Consider the following 14419-nt stretch of genomic DNA (forward strand, 5'->3'; position numbering starts at 1 on the left):
GAGTTCAGACCAGTGAAGTATGAGGTGGTACACTTTGGAAGGACAAACTCCAAGACAGAGTACAAAGTAAATGGCAGGGTACTTGGGAGTGTGGATGAGCAGAGGGATATGGGGGTACAAGTCCTCAGATACCTGAAAGTTGCCTCACAGGTAGATAGTGTCGTTACAAAATCTTATGAAGTGTTAGCTTTCATAAATCGAGGGATAGAGTTTAAGAGTCGCTGGGGAATGATGCACTTTATAAAATTCTGGTTACGCCACACTTGCTGTACTGTGTCCATTTCTGATCGCCTCACTGTAGGAAGGATGTGGAAGCATTGGAAAGAGTACAGAGGAGATTTACCAGGATGCTGCCTGGTTTAGAGAGTATGCATTATGATCAGAGATTAAGGGAGCTAGGGCTTTACTCTCTTGAGAGAAGGAGGATGAGAGGAGATATGATAGAGGTATACAAGATATTAAGATGAATTGATAGAGAGGACAGCCAGCGCCTCTTCCCCAGGGTACCACTGCAAAATACAAGAGGACATGGTTTCAAGGTAAGGGGAGGAAAGTTCAAGGGGAATATTAGAGGAAGATGTTTCACTCAGAGAGTGGCTGTTGCATGGAATGCACAGCCTGAGTCAATGGTGGAGTCAGATACACTAGTGAACGTTAAGAGACTATTAGACAGATATATGGAGGAATTTAAGGTGGAGGGTTACATTGGAGGCACCGTTTAAGGGTCAGCTCAGCATTGTGGGCCGAATGGCCTGTACTGTGTTGTGTTGTTCTACGTTCTATATTCTTTGTTCTAGCATTCTGCGGAAGTGGAATAGATGGCTTTGTGGCAAAACCTTCAGATGATGCGAAGATAGGTAGAGGGGAAGATAGTTTTGAAAAAGCAGACAGGCTCCACAATGATTTAGACGGATTGGGAGAATGGGCAAAGAGTTAGGGAATTGAATGCAGTGTTTTCTCCTGTATAATTAAATAAAAGCACGGAATATTTTAGAATTCCTTAAACGTTTATTGGCCGGTTGAGTCGCTACGGCGAAATGCCAATGCGATATTAGCATTCATTTCAAGAGGAATAGAATATAAAAGCAAGAATGAATGAAACTTCAGAAAACTCTGGGCAGGCTGCTTTTGGCGTACTGTGACCCGTTTTCGTCTCACTAAGAAGGGATGTGCTAGAAGGTGAGTGCGGTATCATTTGTACAGGAGGGAAATTATATTTAATTAATTAATTTTGAAGGATTAAAATGCAGGAAGAGCTCAGAAGATTAGGCAGCAACTGTGGAAATGAGTGCAATCTGTATTTAGGGCCGCAGAGAGAAGGTAGCTCTGATCTGGAATGGAGGCCCCATTCTTGGAGCAGATGCAGATAAGATGAAGGAAAGGAGAAAAGGGAATGGTATTTTTACAGGAAACTGCGAGGGAAGAGATATGGACCAGATAACAGTTGGAGCCGGTATGTTTCTAATGAAGAGGGTCGACAATTTATCTCCAGTGATGGAGACACAGAGATTGAGCAAGGGAAGGGAGTTGTTAAAATGGACCAAGTGTAGTTAAGGTCAGTGTGGACGTTGGTGGCAAATGTGATGAAATTCACAGCCTCGGAGTAGGTGCATGAAAAGCATCAATGCAGTCATCAGTGTTCTGGAGGACAAGATGGGAAACATTTCTGGGGAAAGTTTGGCACAGGGACGAAGCCCATAGACAACCTTCGTGCCTGGATAAAGTAGAAGGAGCCGAAAGAAAAATATTGAGGGTGAGCATGAATTCCGCCAGACAGAGGAAAGTGATGGCGGATCAGGGTAGAGGCGTATTGAGAGTGGTTATTCACGCTGAAAATAAGGCAATCGTGGTCAGGAAATTGATCATTAGAGAGGAGATCATGAGCACGATAAGATTCGCCGATGTAGCTGGGAAGAGAATGAATCTGGGAAGACAGAATGGGTTGAGGTACGAGCATTGGAGTACAGTGGGTCAGGAACAGGCAGCAAATGGGCCTACCCGGAACAGTCGCGATTGTGGATCTTGGGTATTGGGTCAAAATAGATAGATCTGGGTGAAGGATCTGTGAATTTGGTGACAGAGGATGGGAGCTCTGCAGAACTGATGAGGTCAGTAACAGTGTCTTAGACAGTTTTGCGATGCTGCGGAGCTGTGCTTTCTTCATGTGGTAGGGATAAGGAGGTGTTGGACTCCACAAATTCAGTCCGAAGCATTACAACAGCACAATCTTTGTCTAGGGGTTTGTTGGTAAGTTTGGGATGGGCGCAGAGAGAGCGGAGTTTAGAGTGGGTCAGACATGAGGAGGAATGAGGCGTGGTAGTGTAGCTGACTGATGTCTCGTCCGGAATTAGGGATTAAAAGATCCAAAGCAGGGCAGCGAACCAATGCGATATGTGGAAGGAGTTTTGCAGAAGGGAGAAGAAGAAATCTGTGCGTCGGCTAGAAATTGCAACACCTTGTATTTATTACTGTTAACACTGACTTAGACAATTTGGACGTTGTGTGTTAAAAACAGTATGACTCTCCCTTCTCAGGCTCAAATTGCACAATCAAATAAATACAAAAAACAAAGTTTGTTTGCAGCATTCTTCGGGAAGATTTTACTTTAGAAACTAGCAATATTGCACAGTCAACGTTTATAGCAGAGGCACTTGGTTCTCGGACCGAGGTGTTGACTGTAGGAAGGGTCGCATCATGTTTAATAAGTTATTGTGTTTTTTTTTAAATCCAAAAAAGTGGCCAGGAAACTCAAAATAATCGAAAAAATTAAATATGTGGGCAAACTAGCCAATGACATGAAGTAGGATGCTAAAAGTCTGTTTTTCAGTTACGTAAAGAGTAAAAGGGAGGTGAGAGCTGAAAATAGACAACTGGAAGTGATGCTGGTGAAGTAGTAATAGGGGGAAAAGAAATGGCATATGAGCCGAATGAGAACTTTGCATTAGACCTTACTGTGGAAGACATTACCAGTGTGTCAACGGACATCGTGCCTGACAAATCTGAAACAGTTCCTGAAGGACGTAACAAGTAGGATGGAGAAAAGGACAGGCAGTGGATGTCCTTTACTTGGATTTTCAAAAGGCAGTTGATATGGTGCTACTCATGATGCTTCATAACAAGATAAAATCACATGGCATTACAGAAAAGATACTGACGTGGTTGGAGGGATGGCAGACGAGCAGGAGTCAGCAAGTGGAATAAAGGAGGCATTATCTGGTTGGCTGCCAGTAACTGGCAATCTTCCTCAGGGGCCTGTATTTAGAATGCTACCTCTCATATTGCTTGTCAGTGATTGAGGTAATGGAATTGATAGCTTCCTTGCCACGTTCAGAGATGTTCTGAAGATAGTTGCATGGGTAGGTAGTGCCAAGGAAGCAATATGATTGAAGAAGGAAATTTGAGCATCAGGTATATGGTATGGGGTTGAATCGATCCGGGATCAGCCATTACAAAATGATAGACGGGATCATTGGATTGAATGGATTAATTCTACTCCTTTGTCTAATGGCTTCATGGTCTAAGGACTTATACAAATCGGCAGAATGGTCGAAAAAATAGCAGATGGAATACAGTTTTCAGAAAGGAATGAAAATGCATTTTGGCAAAAGGAACAAACGTGCAGAATGTTATCTAAGACAATTCAAACATGAGAGGAGCAGAGGGCCTGAACAGACGACTTGCTAGACTCCGTGAAGGTTGATTTATAGATTGAGCTTGTCATAAAGAAGGAAAGTGCAATGTTGTGATTCATTTCAAAGTGGAATATAATATAAAAACAACAAGATGTTGCTGAGGTTTTATAAGATAATCTTCTGCTCTTGGAAATATTGCCAATAAGGTTGGCCTTTTAAGTTCTTCCAGTATTTTAATCCTTCAAAGATATGTTTTCACTTCCTCTGTGATTGATGCTGCACTGCCCTTGTCTGATGATAGCACATCCATTCATCGTGAGGCCAAAACGGCTCACTGTACTGCATGAATGGCTTGCCCAGCGCTCGATAAAGCTTCATTCAAAATTACGCCTTGCTTTTATATTCTATTCCTTCTGAAATGAAGGTTCCACTGCTAATGTAATGGCTATTCTGTAGAAGCTGGGTATGGGTTATGGTTAGAGATAACGGGTGTTTTAAATGTGATCGGGGCCTCTTGTTCAGTGGGGACGGTGTTTCAGTGGAGCAAGGTTTCGCAGTCGACTTAGCATCAGTGAATATGCATTTTGGAATGGTTGGTTTTAAATATAATGATCCTTCTTGTTCTTCCTTGTTTTATTTTTCCTTTCTTTTCTTCACTGACACTTTAGTTAAGTTAAGATTCATGGATATTATTCATTTAATCGTATGCCGTGTGCCCTACGCAATTCCTTTGCATTGACTTTGTAACGGAGCAGCAAAGAACACAAGGTCCAGACAGAACGGGGTTTGCGGTGGGAGAGCCCTCTCAATATCACCGGTTAGGCGGGACTGGAGTGTGTATTAAACTAAACTTACGCAGGCAAGGAAACCAACGGGGTTTCATGTAATTATTTAATGTCTGTTATTACTCTTACCACTTCTGTCCTCGGTCATGTTAATTGAAGTGTGCTGGAGTGCAAAACTTATCCTTTTCAGTTCTTACTGTTCTTTGTAAATTTTCAAGAATGATTTCGGCCGAAATATGTTGCTAAAACAAAGACGTTAACACGGATATCACAGAAGCGTTCTTTGCATTTGTTGTAAGTTTACTATCGAACTTTGTTTGGCAGATTTTCGAAAGCCTGAAGTAAATTATACGGAACGCTTTTTTCATTATGATCCATTTTGCTTGTTGTAGACACCTAAATACCTACTGTATATATTTCATGTTCATCCATCTGTTGTATCATCTCATGGTACTCATTTTTGAATTCAACTAACTCTACTACATCTTCCCCTCTACTTAATGTTCTGTGGTTATCTAGTCCAATCTATATGTCAGATTTTTTTTCAAAAAAAAGTTCTACTATTTGCATTCATTGCTTTAGCTTTAAAGGCTGTTTGCTGTGCAGAACAGCCAGTGCAGGAGACGGAAAATAAAAAGAAACTCATGATTTTAAGTACTTTGCCTACAAATATTGCATCGGGATGAAGGGGTTAACCTATGAGGAGAGATTGAGTAGCCTGGGTTATATTCTCTGCAGTTCAGAAGAATGAGAGGGGATCTTACAGAAACATGCAACATTTTGAACGGGATAGATAAGGTAGAAGTAGGAAAGTTGTATCCATTGGTAGGTGAGACTCAAACTCGGGGACATTGCCTCAAGTTTCAGGGGAGAAGATTTACCATGGACATGAGGAGAATCTGTGGAATTCTAGCATTGAATTTCAAATCATCAGGAAGGTGTTTTAAGATGTAATTGGTTTGGTTGCTTCTGAATGGAATCCCTATATTCCTCTGTTTCAGTTGAATTAGCGAGCGGGTTTGAAGACTGTCAAAACCCCAGTAGTCTGAGAGTGTCGCTGGGAATTGCATGGATAACCTGCACTGCCATCTTAGAGGGCGGAATAAGGTGCTGGGACCATCTCTTACAGTCACTCTACATGAGCGCACAGTTCTGCAGTATGGGTTGCTATACGAAGTGATTTAACCTGAGGTCGGTGCCCAGAACTGCTGCCACTGGATTTGACCCGTGATTTTACTGTTGTATTCCAGACTCACCCTGCTCGGATTATAGACAATGACGGTCAGTAGCTCGACAACAGAATAGGTCCAGTTCTATGTAATGTCCGAAATGTGATGATGATCAAACTAGGATTCTAACGACACAGATGTCTTCATCCATTTGTATAAGTGGCTGAGGTTCATTTGGAAGCATTGTGGAGAATGGTGAGGTGTCTCACATACTGTCCTCCTCGTAGGCAAAGTAGGTCAGCTGCTGTCTGGATCCACTCATGTTTGTGACATTGCGGCGGTGTCCTAGTTAATCAATGAACATCTGTTTGCACAAAGTAGCTCCATACGATCATAAGAACATTAAAAAAATAAGAAATAGGAGCAGGAGTAGGCCATCCGGCCCATCCAACCTGTCTCACTATTCAATAAGTTTATGGACGATCTGTCTGTAAACTCAGCTCCATCGACCTGCCTCTTCCCCATAACCCTTAATTGTCTTACAATGCAAAAAGAATTATCTAACTGTTTCTTAATTATAGTTAGTGAAGATGCCTCAACTGCTTCCCTGGGCAGAGAATTCCACAGATTCTCCTCATGTCCGTGCTAAATCTTCTCCCCTGAATCTTGAGGCAATGTCCCCGAGTTTGAGTCTCACCTACCAATGGATACAACTTTCCTACTTCTATCTTATCTATGCCTTTCAAAATGTTGCATGTTTCTATAAGATCCCCTCTCATTCTTCTGAACTGCAGAGAATATAATCCCAGGCTACTCAATCTCTCCTCATAGGTTAACCCCTTCATCCCGAGGCAATATTTGCGGGCGAAGTACTTAAAATCACGAGTTTCTTTTTTTTCCCGTCTCCTGCACTGGCTGTTCTGCACAGCAACAGCCTGTGTCATCTCACCGTATATAGAGGCTCTGGGCAAACAAACAACCACTGCAGCAAGACAACACTGAGCTAAGCAGTAGTACTTAGTGTCTCAGCATTGGAACAGAAGTCAGTGGATGTTAGAAACAAGGGGTTATTCTGTACTTATCACCCCCAATTTCCACCTCTCTCTCTATCTCTCTCTAATTTTCTCTCACTCCTCTCTCTCAATTCCATCTCTCTCTCTTTCTCCTTTTCTCTCTCGCTCTCCCTCTTTCTGTCAGTCTCTCTCCCCCCTTGCCTCGCTGCCTCTTCAACTATGCTTTCTCTCTCTAATTCACACTCCTACATCTCCATCTCTGTTCCAGCTGCTCTCTCTCGCAACTCCTGCAGTCTCTATTGAGCAATTTCATCTCTCTCCCCCATCCGTCCCTCCGCCCCGTACACATTTCGCCATGTTCTGTCCCCATCCCTCCATCTCCGTCTGCAATATGTGCATCCACCTCGCTCTCTACCCTGCCATATCATCTTCAACCCACCCGAAGAGACTCAGTATCAGACAAAACACCGTGCCGGAGATGTTGTTGAAGTTAATCCTGGGTCTGGGTTATTGATCACACAAGAAACACTGGGTCTAAATGCACCTCCAGCATGTTGGCAGTCTGTAAGAGCGGGAAATCACGGTCAATGGTGTTCAGGACACAGCGACATCACCCATGAACTGAGGAGTGCCACAGATCCAAGGACCAAAGTTTCTGACGACATTCACCATGTGTAGGTGTGAGCGCAGAGCAGGGCTTGGGATGATGAAATGGAATATGCAGTGGCCGGGTAAGTGTGTGGGAAGGTGGCAATGGAATATCGTGTGGATGGCTGTAAAGGCATCTACCTTGCTGCTGAAGACAATGTTTTTATTAAATAGAAAGTGATTTGTGGGTGCTGATGCCCAGTTTGTGGAGCAGGGCCACCACACCAGAGACTGAAAACCAGCCTGGGAGAACAGTCGCTAACTCACTGCACTGATGGCGCTGGGCTTTCTCCCCAAAGAGCTTGCTCAGTGAAGAGGGAAAAGTTCGTTCAAATTGTGCGCGACGTTTTTGCAGATCTACCGAGTGTATTGTGGACAGTGTTAGTCTCGGAGAGGGCAGTGAAGATTACCTAGGGAGGGGTACTGGTCTGTCCTCTGGAGTAGATATTAACAATTAGAATCAGAATCACAAAAAATGCTTGAGGAACTCAACAGGCCAGGCAGCATCTATGAAAAAAAAGTACAGTCGTAGTTTCGGGACCAAACACTACTCTAGGACTGGAGAAAAAGCAAAAGCTGAGACATCGACATAAAACGTGGTGTGGAGGTCCTGAGGTTAGAGCGAAATGCCAGGTGATAGGTGAAACCGGAAGGGTAGGGATGAAGTAAATAGTTGGGAATTTGGTTGGTGAAAGAGAGAGAAGGACATAGAAGAAAAAAATAATGAGGAGCAGCACCAGAGGGAGGCGATGGGTGGTCAAGTAGATAAGGTAAGAGAGGGAAAACGGGATGAGAAATAGATAGGGGGTGTTCCTGGAGGGCATTACTGGAAGTATGTAAAGTCAATGTTTGTGCCATCAGTTGGATGCAACCCAAGAGGACTATAAGCTGTAATTACTCCATCCTAAGTGTGGCCTCATCACGACAGTGGAGGAGGCTGTGGATGGGTACACCGCAGTGGGAATGGGAAGTGGAATTAAAATGCCTGACCATAGAATGAAAAACCTCATCCTGAGAGAATATGCAGCGCTGCTGGAGGAATTGAGAGAATGGGATGTTGTTTTATAAGTAGCAGTGTCAGACGAGGAATAGAACAAGTACCAGCGTAGAACGCCATCCCCTTCTCTCAGTTCCTCCGTCTTCCACAACCAATCACACCTCTCCCTCTCTCCTTACCACGTTCAGCTCTCCATACGGATCTCCCAGTAGGCGACTTTCTTGTCCATTCCCCCTCCACGCTCAACTCCCTCCTGCCACTTATCTTTGCAAGCGGAAGAAGTGCCACAGATCCTTACGTAAACAGTCCTTCCCTGTGAGCCGACACTTCCCCTGTGAATCTGTTGCGGTCACTTATTGTGTCCTTTGCTCCCGGTTTGGCCAGCTGTATATCGATGAGACTCGACGCAGATTGGGAGACCGCTTCACCATGCATCTACTATCCAGCCGCCAGAACCAGCATGATCTTGAGTGGCCACCGACTTCAATTGCAATTCCCATTCCCATTCAGATTTGTCCATCCATGGCTTCCTCCACTGTGGTGATGAGGCCACACTTAGGTTTGAAGAACAACACCTTATATTCCATTTGGATATCCTGCAACCTGATGGCATGAACCTCGATGTCTAAAACTTTCTGCAATGCGCCCAGGCCCTTTCCCCTTTTCTCCAATTCCCATCACCTTTCCCCTCTCTCACTTCATTTGTTTGTCCGCCTGTCTCCTCCCTCTGATGTTCCCCCCACCGTTTATTCTTCTTTCTATCATGGCCTCCATCCTCTTTCACCAATCAACTTCCCATCTATTTACCTCATGACTCCCCCTCCAGGATTCACCTATCACACGGCGTTTCTATCTCCCCTCCACCCAACTTTATATTCTACTCCTCAGGTTTCTGTTTTCCAGTCCTGCCAAAGGGTTTCATTCGGAAAACTCCAGTGTATTTGTTTCCATAGATGCTACCTAGATGGGAAATATAAAGGATTGCGTGTGTTGGAGAATGTTACTGGAAGTATCAAAGATCACAGTTCATGCCATCGGGTTGGAGGCGAGCCAATCAGAACATCAGGCGCTCTTTCTCCATCCTAAGTGTGGCTTCATCACAGCAGAGTGGAGATCAGGGATGGACATACCTCAATGGGAATGGAAGTGGAAGACCACTAGAATGAAAAGCCTCACCCTGAGAGCATATGCAGCAGCGACCGAGGACTTGAGAGCAGGGGATGGCGTTTTAACATGCAGCAGGGTTGAACAAGTTATAGTGACTCTCGCCCTCCACCCCTTTCCATACGGATTGTATATTCGTCTCTGCCCACCGATCTTCCTCCTGGCAAACAGAGCAGTTGCTACACCTGCCCCTACACCTCCCCCCTCCCCCCCCCCCACTGACATTCGGTGGTCCTGGTGTGGCGGCCTGTTGTATATCAACGAGACTCGCCATAGATTGGGAGACGGATTTGCCAAGCATCTAGGTTCCGTCCGCCAGAACAAGCGGGGTCGGAAACTGGCAACCGAGTTTGCTTCCATTTCTGATTCCCATTCTGATATGTCCATCCATGGCCACCTCAACTGTTGTGAGGAGACCACGCTGAGGTTGGAAAACAACACCTTATGTTCCGTTTGATTAGATGCAACCTGACACCACGAAAATCGATGTATCAATCTTCCAATATACCCCTTTTCACGATTTCCCGTCCCCTTTCACCCCTCTCACTTTACCAGAGAAAGGGAAACTCGTTTTGATTAAGTACATTTCATTAGAACTGAGGAGAGAGAGAAAAGTAAGTTGGTCTGGGCAGAGAAGTTGGGAAGGCGCTGTAGTAACCAAATAAATATCCCTGTTCGGGTGAGATTTGAGCACTCCATGTGGTAAATAATTTGTTTTATCTGATGTACGAGGTAGAGTGCAAAGATTGATTTAAGCACTGTACCAAACACTCCGCACCTTCTGTCCGACCACCCCATCCCTCTATCCGCCCTTAAACCTTGCAAATCTTGATCGTCGACTTACACCCAGTCACTCTTCCTGTCCCACCTAATCTCCAGGAACCCTACTTCCCCTTCTCTCTAAGAGAGTTCCCTGCAGATTTTCGGTCTTTTTCTGGAATGGAGGAGGCTGGCTGGGGTGTTCGAACCGTTGGAGGGCATGGATACTTCACACAGTGGGAACATTATCCCATGTTGCAGATGTGTTTCAAAAGTACACCATACAGATTTAAGAGGCGGGGTGAGAGGTTCACAGGTTCGCTAGCTGTGGTGGTGCTGGGGTTTCTGGAGCTGAATTGCGGTGCCCTGGTGCGGCAGGATGGATATACACTTGCCTGCAATTCCTAATATCGAGATGATCAAACGAAAATTGTGGCTTTTTTCCCAATATACAAAATCAATACGAAGCTGTTGGGTACTAGAATTGACCCAATGGGCCGAAGGGCTGCCTGCTGTATGACCCTATCAATGACCCTATGCTGATGGCAAATACTGGGTAGTGACTGCTTCTGTTTTCACAGGGTGACTATGCTGCCCGTGTCACTGGTCTTCGAAGCTGGCTTTTCCTTCTGCAGTCCCACATCTGCCCGATGACCCTCTACAAAAGTGGCTCAGTATAAATGCTTAATTGGACTGTTCCCTTTGCGTTGTTGGCCCGGCATATTTAGCAGGGAGAAACCGGAAATAATAAGTGTGGATCGGATAAGGGGAGTTTGAGAAATGAAGCATGTTTGGGTAAGGAGACTGGTCCAAAAAGACGGGACGGGAGAAGGGAGGCGATGGAGATGGCCGGTTGTGGGATGGGGCAGGCCAGGGCAGGGAATAAGGAATCACATCTTTCTGACATTCTGTGACTACAGTTCCACTGCAGAGATGCTAAGTGTGACGGTTTACCTAAGTGTTGACTTGCTGTACTGGGTCTGCGCTTATCCACAGCCTCTATATACGGAGAAATGACAGAGGCTATGTCTATGCAGAACTCCCAGTGCAGGGAGACAAAGACAACTCATGATTCTAAATACATCTGCCGCAAGTGTCCCATCCTCGAATGGAGCTACCTGTGGAAACCAAAGCTCATTATTTAACTAGGACACAACATCAATATCACAAACATGAGTGGATCCAGACAGCAGCTGAAACTGCCACCTACTTTGCCTACTGAGAGGACAGGATGTGAGACACCTCACCGTTCTCCACAAAGCTTCCAAATTAACCAGAATCACTTAAGCAAATAAGAGAAGGCATTAGCATCGTTAGAGTCCTGGGTTGTTTGTCACTGCTTTTCCGCGGTTACACGGAGCTGCACCTGTTCTGTTGTTCCGGTAAAGACGCTCAGTGAGTGTTATTGGAGTAGAGTCCAGGGTAGAGCTGTCCATCCACAGGTCGGATCCAGTGGTAAGAGGTGAGGAACCGACCTCAGGTTACAACCCTCCGTAGAGCAATGACTACTGGAAAACTGTGTGCTCATGTAGACTCACGGTAAAGAATGACCCCGGCACGTTCGACCCCACAAGAGACGATGGCGCAGGTTCCCCATGCATTTGAAATTAAACCAAGGCATTTTCCCGACGGCACTCAATGCTTGCTCGGGTTTGGACTTTCTTTGAACACGGTATGTAATTGACTGAATCAGAGAAACATAGGGTTTCAGATCAGAAACAAACAAACAATTTATACCTTAACAAACCTTTCTGGATGATTTGAAATTAAACGCTACTTCACCATTAAAGGTAAAGCAATTAAAACAATAGTTGTACTCTTTTCCAAAATTAGGCACATATAATCTAGACGAATAAGTACAGAGCATCAAGCAGAGAGAAAGATGTTATAGAGTTCGTCAAGTTTAAAACCAATTAGCATGATACGATACAACAGATAGATGACTATGAACTATATAGGTATTTAGGTATCAAAGCAAAGACACATCAGACTACTACAAAGGCAAACTTTCCAAATAATTTACTTCAGGCTTAAGAAAATCTGCCAAATTTTAGTACACATAAAAGACGTGTAATAAACACTTCCGATATAACCAATGTATCACAATGCCATTAGTTTCAATATAATTATGGAGAAGGATAGGTCTGGACCCAGGGTTGAGATTTTTGATTGGAGAAAGGCTAACTTTGAGGATTTAGAAGGAGTGGATTAGGACAATTTGTTTTATGGGAAGGATGTAATAGAGAAATGGAGGTAATTTAAAGGTGAAATTTTGAGGGTACAGATTTTTATGTTCCTGTTAGGTTGAAAGGAAAGGTTTAAACTTTGAGAGAGCCATGGTTTGCCAGGGATATTGGAAACCTGGTTCGGAAAATGGGAAAGATTTACAATAAATATAAGCAGCATGGAGTAAATGAGGTGCTCGAGTAATATAAAGATAGTAAAAAGAATATTAAGAAAGAAATTAGAAAAGCTAAAAGAAGATATGAGGTTGCTTTGGCAAGTAAAGTGAAAATAAATCCAAATGGTTTCTACAGTTATATTAATAGCAAAAGGATATTGCTGGATAAGAGTGGTCCCTTAGAGAATCAGAGTGGACAGATATGTGTGGAGCCAAAAGAGATGGGGGAGATTTTGAACAATTTCTTTTCTTTGGCATTCAGTAAGGAGAAGGATATTAAATTGTGTACGGTAAGGGAAACGAGTAGGGTAGTTATGGAAACTATGATGATTAAAGAAGAGGAAGTATTGGCACTTCTAAAGAGTATAAAGGTGGATAAGTCTCAGGGTTCTGACAGGATATTCCCTAGGATGTTGAGGGAAGTTACTGTAGAAAAAGCAGGAGCTCGGACAGAAATATTTCAAATGTCATTAGAAACGGGGATGATGCCGGATTATTGGCATATTGCTCATCTGGTCCCATTGTTTAAAAAGGGCTCTAAGAGTAAACCTAGCAATAATTGGCCTGTAAGTTTGATGGCAGTGGTGGGCAAATTAATGGAAAGTATTCTTGGAAACGGAATATATAATTATCTCGATAGACAGGGTCTGATTAGAAGCAGTCAACATTGATTTGTGCGAGGAAGGGCATGTTTGACCAATCCTATTGAATTTTTTGAAGTGGTTACTAGAAAAGCTGATGACAGTAAAGCAGCGGATGTTGTCTATACGGACATCAGTAAGGCCTTTGACAAGGTTCCACACGAAAGGACAGTTAGGAAGGTTCAATCGTTAGGTATTAATATTGAAGTTGTAAAATGGATTCAACAGTGGATAGATGGGAGATGCCGGAGAGCAGTGGTTGATAACTGTTTGTCAGGTTAGAGGCCAGTGACAAGTGGTGTGCCTCAGGGATCTGTACTGGGTCCAATGTTGTTTTTCATATACATTAATGATCTGGATGTTGGTGTGGTAAATTGGATTAGTCAGTATGCAGAAGACACTAAGATAGATGGCGTTGTGGTTAGTGAAGTAGGTTTTCAAAGCATGCAGAGAGATTTAGGCCAGTAAGAAGAGTGCTGAAAGATGGCAATGGCGCTTAATGTTGAGTGTGAGGTGTTACATTTTGGTAGGACTAATCAAAATAGGACATACATGGTAAATGGTAGGGCATTGAAGAATGAAGTAGAACAGAGTGATCTAGGAATAATGGTGCATAGTTCCCTGAAGGTGGAATCTCATGTGGATCGGGTGGTGAAGAAAGTGTTTGGTATGCTGGACTTTATAAATCAGAGCATTGAGTATAGGATTTGTGATGTAATGTTAAAATTGTACAAGGCATTGGTGAGGACAAATTTGGAGTATTGTGTACAGTTCTGTTCACCGAACTAAAGGAAAAATGTCCACAAAATAGAAAGAGTACAGAGGAGATTTGGTAGAATGTTACCTGGGTTTCAGCACCTAAGTTACAGAGAAGAACAAGTTAGTTCTTTATTCTTTGAAGTGCAGAAGGTTGAAGGGGGACTTGATAGATGTATTTAAAATTATGTGTGGTAAAGATAGATAGAGTTGATGAGGATAGACTTTTTCCATTGAGAGAAGGGGAGATTCAAACAAGAGGACATGATTTGAGAGTTAGGATGCAAAAGTTTAGGGGTAACATCCTTACTCAGGGAATGGTAGCTGTGTGGAACAAGCTAGTAGAAGTGGTAGAGGCAAGTTCGATTATGTCATTTAAATAAATGGATAGGTATATGGACAGGAAAGGAATGGAGGGTTATGGGCTGAGTGCAAGTCGGTGGGAGTAGGTGAG

General features: G+C 43.6%; 1 protein-coding gene across 1 annotated transcript in view; it reads right to left on the reverse strand.

Moving 5' to 3' along the window:
- The window catches only part of LOC140721661 (uncharacterized), a 130603-nt gene that overhangs the window by 92482 nt on the left and 23702 nt on the right, over window positions 1-14419 (reverse strand). The window lies entirely within an intron of this gene.

The sequence above is a fragment of the Hemitrygon akajei genome, unplaced genomic scaffold, assembly GCF_048418815.1.
Source record: "Hemitrygon akajei unplaced genomic scaffold, sHemAka1.3 Scf000059, whole genome shotgun sequence".
NCBI lineage: Eukaryota > Metazoa > Chordata > Chondrichthyes > Myliobatiformes > Dasyatidae > Hemitrygon > Hemitrygon akajei.